This window comes from Nicotiana tabacum, chromosome 16, assembly GCF_000715075.1.
Source record: "Nicotiana tabacum cultivar K326 chromosome 16, ASM71507v2, whole genome shotgun sequence".
In the NCBI taxonomy this organism is placed as follows: Eukaryota; Viridiplantae; Streptophyta; class Magnoliopsida; order Solanales; family Solanaceae; genus Nicotiana; species Nicotiana tabacum.
The window spans coordinates 167,983,448-167,990,861 of record NC_134095.1 but is presented as its reverse complement, the minus strand read 5'-3'; the positions used below and the strand labels follow the sequence as shown (position 1 = coordinate 167,990,861).

Below are 7,414 nucleotides of genomic sequence, written 5' to 3'. Positions count from 1 at the left end.
TGGGTAGCACTTGAGTTGGGTTCTGGATGAGATTTTATGGGGAGCCCTTGTTGCACGACACTTAGAAAAGAGTTGTGAGAGCCTAATGCCCACAAGGTGTTTGTGGAAATGCCTCAATGAGCATGATTATGTATTTGTGACCAATTTTGCATGTGAAGTCTGAGTAACCACATTAAGTCACACTAATTTTGTTGGGCTGAGCTAATGTGTCCACATTTTGCAGTTATTATGGCACCATCGAAAAAGCTCCAAGCCACGGGTCCATCCTCAAGCCGCCAAAGGGCAGCTGCTGCACGTCTATATGACAACAACAAATTTGTCTCCCCTGAGGCTCAGACCCGTTTTACAGAGAAGGCTGCCAAGAAGCCAATCCCGGAGAGGGGCATTAACATCAAAAAGGTCAAGGAATGATGCCCCCACATGTATAATGAGTTGATGGAGCGGGGTTTGCAGGCCTTCATTGACGAGCCAGGGGAGGCTAATGTAATAGTTGTACGTGAATTCTATGTTAATCTACCAGAGCATGTCCACCATGTGGTCACAGTGCACCGCAAGGCGGTGGATGCCTCCATTGAGGCGATACACATAGCATATCAATTGTCCGACCCTCTGCCTAGGAATACTAACTTTTATGAATATTGGCGAAATCCAACCGATGCCAAGTGGGAGCGTTTCTTTGATGACATTTGCATACCAAGAAAAATAGTAGAGTGGCTGGAATATGGAGAGAAGTTCCACTCCTCCGTCTTAACTCCAAAGGCGAAGAGCTGGCTGTATGTGATTAACAGTCGCCTCATTCCCTCCAAAAATACTACGGAGGTGAATGGACCCCGGGCTGCATTGATTTGGTGTTTCATCAAGGGTCTTCCCTTCGACATGGCCAAAGTGATCCACGACGAGATGTTTATCCGATGCCCCCAACGCCTGTATGGGTTCTTTTTCCCATCCTTGGTGACTAAGCTTTGCAAGAAAGTGCAGGTACCTGAAAATACTCGTGTGGACGGGCTGGTAAGAAAAAGCCACAAGATCCGGCCTGGCAAGAACACCTCGGGGGCAGCCCCAGTAGCAGCGGTAGGTGGAGAGAATGAGAGTGGTTCTGATGCATCAGAGGAGGAAAAGGAAGAGCAAATGGATGTGGAGGGCGAAGCGCAGGCCCATGCGCCCATCGCAACAGCTGCAGCACTGTCACGAGCAGCGTCCTCTTCAGGAACTGCCAGAGTGTCCCTGCACACCACATTGGAGTAGGAGGTGGCTGGTCTACGCACCTCCATGAATGATTTGGGCACTCGTGTGGACGCGATAGCTGACCGACAAGTCAAGCCGGAAAAGAAGTTCATGGGTTGGCTGCGAGCTTTGGGGCGTGCGTGCAACGTGAACCCCGAAACCGTTTTCGATCAAGAGTGAAGCTTCAGGGAAGTCTCTTTACCTCACTACTCTTTTAAATTTTAAGCCATGGGGACATGTCTTCTTTTTAAGTGTGGGGTGAGGGATTCCTTCATTGTATGTTGTATGTAGTTGTACAAATTGCCGGGTTGTTTTGTTTATTTCATGTTTACTTGATAGTTTTTGTTAAGCAGGAGTAGTTTTTTTTTGTTAATTTAGATAAATGGCTCGGCCCGACGACGGATCCCTTTCGACGGGGTTCTTGAGGGACTGAGTCGAGAAAAAAAGAAAAAAAATGAAAAAATTGTAGGCTCTTCCTGATGACGGATCTTTTGAACAAGGACAGAGGCATTAGATTTATGCTCGCCCCCAAATCGCAAAGAGCACGACCCATATCAATATTGCCAATGCGCACAGGAATCGTGAAGCTGCCAGGATCATTAAGCTTTTGAGGGAGCTTATTTTGGATCCTTGAAGTGCACTCCTCAGTAAGTGTCACTGTCTCAAATTCAGTTAATCTTCTCTTGTGAGCCACTATATCTTTTATGTATTTAGCATACTTTGGAATTTCACGGAGCACATCAACAAGTGGGATATTCAATTGAACCTGGCTCAACATAGAGAGGAATTTTGTGAACATGTGATCATCATTCTTTTTCTGCAATCTCTGGGGAAAAGGTGGTGGTGGTCTTGGGGCCTCCACTGGCTCTGAAATTTCAGCAGTATTCTTTAGCTCTTGAGTCACTTTAGGGATCAACTCTCCCTCAGGTATGGGCTTGTCTTTCTTTTTCTTTGGCACTTCCTCTAGCTCCCTCCCATTTCTAAGTGTAACTGCATTCACTTGAGGGTTCTTTTCTGTATCACTGGGGAGGGCGCCTACAGGTCTAGTGTTTTGATTTGTTGCTAACTGCCCCATTTGCCTTTCAAGATTTCTGAAGTCGGTCCTGAGTTACTGATTGTCAATCAACAACTTCTTTAGCAAATCATTGGTACTTTCTTCCATTTGTTGGGGTGGTCTCTGAGGCTGATTGAAATTCCCTTAGGGTCTATGCTGATTCTGATTCTGCTGATTTCCACCCCATGAGAAGTTGGGATGATTCCTCCAATTTGGATTGTAAGAATTCCCTTACTGTGCATGCTGATTCGGTGGACCTCTGTTCTGTTGCCCCACATAATAGATGGATTCTGGATTCGTGGGGCACATATCACTTATATGACTGTCGCCACAGAGTTTGCAGCAAATAGTCATTTGTTGTATGTGTTGCATTGTCTTTAGTTGCTGCATTGTCATCCTAGTCATCTGATTGGCCAGCTTTGCAATATCAGCTCTCATGGCTGACACTTCGTCTAACTCAAGTAACCCGTGAATCACCCTCACCTTGCCCGTTATTACCTTGCCAGTTATTATCATTAGCAATTGGATTTCACTGTACGGTCTGGCCATGCAACTACCCCCCACAAGCTGAATCAAGATTCATCTTTGAAGCATCATCTAACCCATCTACAAAAGTGTGACCCAATACCTCGTCCGTTTGGCAATGATGAGGACAGTCTCTGAGCATCTTCTTCTACCTTTCCCATGCTTGACGCAGTGTCTCGCCAGCTCGTTGTTCAAACCCAAGAATTTGACTCCTCAATAACTTTGTTTTCTTAGTGGGGAAAAACTTGATTAAGAACTACCTCTCCAGATCATCCCAAGTGCGGATTTAATTTGCTGGCTCTTTATTCAACCGCTCCTTAACTTCCCCAATCAGTGAAAAGGGGAAAAGTGTCAGCCTGACATAGTCCTTGGAAATGTTCGGATAGTTGTAGGTATCCATAATTTCCAAGAAATTCTGAATGTGCCTCTGCGGGTCTTCATGAGGTAAACCCACAAACAACCCTGTGGATTAGATCAGCTGCACCATGTATTGTTTCAGCTCAAAGTTCCCAATGATGTCAGGCTTCACAGTAGCTTGAGTCATATTAGCCAGACTGGTCCTTGCGGTTTCAATCACCGCGTATTCCTCATTACCTGCCATCTCAATTGGCTGTGGTTGAACTACGATGTCCAACTCTCTTTCAATTCTGGTTCTAGCGTCCACCTCCCTCCTCAATCTTTGAAGTGTTCGTTCAATTTCGGGATCGAGAGGAAGGAGATTGTTTGTGCTTCTACTTCTTCGCATTCAATAGAAACTCCTGTATTAGCACAAACAAAGTGAACTGAGAGTTAAAACTCGAATAATAAATAATAAAAGCTCAATTCAGTCAAGTAGCTAATTTCTAAGTCCCCGGCAACGACACCAAAAACTTGTTGTGACCTAAAACACTCACGCAAGTGCACGTGATCGTCAAGTAATAGAGTAGTGAGTAGAGTATCGTTCCCACGAAGACTTATGATCAACTGTTGACTGATTCAAACCCAATTTCTATATCTACCCAAGAGATTATTCACAAAAGAGAGATGTAATTATTTTACTACTTAAACTATAAAGAATTAATCTAACTAAAGCAAGTAACCAAACGAATAGCAATTTCGAGTAACAAACAGTAGGAGAGGATATTCCAGGGTCACGGGCATAGTTAACAATCGTGTTGTGTTCTTGGCTTCGAATGACTAATCAATTTATCTGGGTTATTGATTGACAGGGTTGATATTACTTATAAGATTCTATCGAGTTCTTACTCGCCTATTCAAGTCAACTCAATGCCTATATGTCTATGGAATTAAGATTAACAAGAACGCATTTACAATTCCTGTATTTCAACCAAGCAAGGCAATTGGGTATATGTCTATCCCAATTGCGAATCTGTTCCCCGAGACCCGGGTTCAAGAACTTGCTCTATTTAATTCTATATGCAATCTAAAGTTCCCACTTTCGAGTTCAACTAAAGATTCGTAGATAGTATTTCACTGTTAGCTACTCAGCAAAATAATTGAACGCAGAATTAAATAAACAACCCAATATGATAAACCCACTTTGTCAAATTAAACTCCAAACAACAATATTCATGTTTTACCCATGACCCCAGAACAATGGGTCTTAGCCACTCATACTAGTGTTCATCCCAAATAAGTTCAATTTCATCACAAAATAGCAAAAACAAGAGAAGAAAAGAAGAACTTGATGGTCAAAACTCCTTCTTGCCTCTTGCCTCTCTATTTCTTGCACTAAACTATGAAAACCCTTGATGATTTAACCTTGGGCGAGCTTGACTTTATATCGGTTAAGTGGGTTTCTCTCCAGATTTCCAATTTTATCGATAAATAACGTTTTTCCGAACCGGACACGCGCGAGCTCGCGCATAACTTCGCGCGTTCTTCGTGCATGATTCTGCCTCGGCCTTTCTTACATGCGAACTCCTGCGCGCCTTCGCGCGTTTCTTCGCACACCTGGAGCTTGATTTCGTCCATTTTTTCATCTCGTCCTTGCGCGCACTCAACTCCGAGGGGTTGTTCTTGCTCATAAATCATTCCAATATTCTTTTGAAAGTATCATACAGGCTCCTCGTCCTGCAATGTATACATATCACAATTAAAGCCTATTTTTCATCAATTAACCATAATATGCCATTGGAATATAATCAAGCGGAAGCATAAACAATAGCTAAATCACCTAGATTTCGCCTATTATCACCACACTAGTTTGCCAATATGTTATTATACACAACCAAAATAAAAATAATGCATGCATTTGGGCTATCGGATCTGGATCGCCTAAAATTTTGCCCATAAAAAAATGATCTAAGGAACAATTGTCACCACCTCACCATGTCCGTTACTCCTTTTTTAAGGTCATAAAACTGGAATTTCGACTGATTCCCAGATTTTCGTGTACTATAGCCCATCATTTCTTCATGGGTCACCGGACCCGAATCGTTTAAAAGTTTGTCGGCCCATCAAAACATCCTAAGGAACAATAGTCACCGCCTCCATATGACCCTAACTTGTTTTTTGATCTTTTAGGGCTATAAAACTGGAATTCCGCCTAATTTCAACATTTTCGTGTGCTTATAGCACACGCCTTCTACATGAGACTCGAGCCACGTAACCCAAATCGCCAAAAATTTTGCAGCCCCATAAAAATGACCTAAGAAATAATAGTCACCGCCTCGCGAGGACCGTCACTCATTTTTTGACGTTTTAGAGTCACATAACTAAAATTCTACCTGATTCCCATATTTTCGTGTGCTATAGCTCACGCCTACTGCATGGGCCCGGGCCATTGGACTCGATTGTCTAGAACTTTGCCGGCCCATAAAAAGCATCCTAAGGAACAATAGTCATCGCCTTGCCATGACCGTTACTCATTTTTTGGCATTTTAGGACCATAAAATTAGAATTCAGCCCGATTCTCATATTTTCGTGTGCTATAGCCCACGCCTTCTTTATGGGCTAGGGCCACTGGACCTAGATCGCCTAAAATTTTGCCTGCCTGTTAAAAACGTCTTAAGCAACAATAGTCACCGCCTCGCCATGAGACAACGCCTTCTAGATGGGCCCGGAGCATTGGACCCGGATTGCCTAAAATTTTGCAACCTCATAAAAAATGACCAAATGAACAATAATCACCGTCTAGCCAGGACCGTTACTCATTTTTTGGCATTTTAGGGCCAAAACTGAAATTTCATCCGATTTCCAGATTTTCGTACGTTATTGCCTATGCCTTCTGCATGGGACTGGGCTACCAGATCTGGATCGTCTATAAATTTTCCAAGAAATCAAAAACAACCTAAGAACAATAGTCACCACCTTGTCATGGCTGTTACTCATTTTTTGGCGTTTTAGGGCCATAAAACTGAAATTTTGCTCCATGCACATATTTTCGTGTGCTATAGCCCACACCTTCTGCATGGGCCCGGTCTACCGACTCGTATCGCCTAAAACATTTTCGGCCCAAAAAATGACCTAAGGAACAAAAGTCACCACCTCGCCATGACCGTTACTCGGTTTTTGGTGTTTTAGGACCATAAAATTAGAATTTAGCCCGATTCTCATATTTTCATGTGCTATAGCCCACGCCTTATCTATGGGCTCGGGCCACTGGACCCAGATTGCCTAAAATTTTGCCTACCTATTAAAAATGTCCTAAGCAACAATAATCACCGCCTCGTCATGACCGTTACTCGTTTTTTGGCGTTTTAGGGCCATAAAACTGAAATTCCGCCAGATTCCCAAAATTTCGTGTGTTATAGTCCACACCTTCTGCATGGGCCCGGGCCACTAGACGATGATCGCCTAAAAATTTTCCGGCCCATCAGAAACAACCTAAGGAATAATAGTCACTCCTCGCCACGACCGTTACTAGTTTTTTGGCATTTTAGGGCCATAAAACTGAAATTCCGCCCAATGCCCATATTTTTGTGTGTTATAGCCCACGCCTTTTGCATGGGCCTAGGCCATTAGACTTGTATCGCTTAAAATTTTTCCGATCCATAAAAAACGACCTAAGGAAAAAAAGTCACTGCCTCGCCATGACCGTTACTCATTTTTTGGCGTTTCAGGGCCATAAAATTGGAATCCTGCTCGATTCCTAGCCCACGCCTTTACATGGGCCCGGGCCACCTAACCTGGATCCCCTAAAAGTTTTCAGCCTATAAGAAACGACCTAAGGAGCAATAGTTATCATCTCGCCATGACAGTTAATTGTTTTTTGGTATTTTAGGACCATAAAACTAGAATTTCGCCCGATTCCTAGATTTTCGTTTGTTATAACCCATGCCTTCTGCGCGGGCCCGGGATCGGGACCGGATCGCCTAAAATTCTGTCGACCCATGAAAAATAATCTAAGGAAAAATAGTTATAGCTTCGCCATGACTGTTAGTCTTTTTGGAGTTTTAGGACCACAAAACTGGAATTCCGTCCGATTCCCAGATTATCTTCTGTTATAGTCTACCCTTCTGCATGGAGTCGGGCCACCGGACCTGCATCATCTAAAATTTATCAAATCCTAAGGAACAATAGTTTCCGCCTTGCTATGAACATTACTTATTTTTGGCATTTTAGGGCCATAATATTGGAATTGCGCCCGATTCCCATATTTTAGTGTGT

General features: G+C 43.3%; 1 non-coding gene across 1 annotated transcript; it reads left to right on the top strand.

Moving 5' to 3' along the window:
* Window positions 1–2,916: 2,916 nt before the first annotated feature.
* On the top strand, window positions 2,917–3,023 carry LOC142170827 (small nucleolar RNA R71). The gene has a single exon (XR_012700440.1). It is a non-coding gene; the product is annotated as a small nucleolar RNA R71 (small nucleolar RNA).
* Window positions 3,024–7,414: the final 4,391 nt, after the last annotated feature.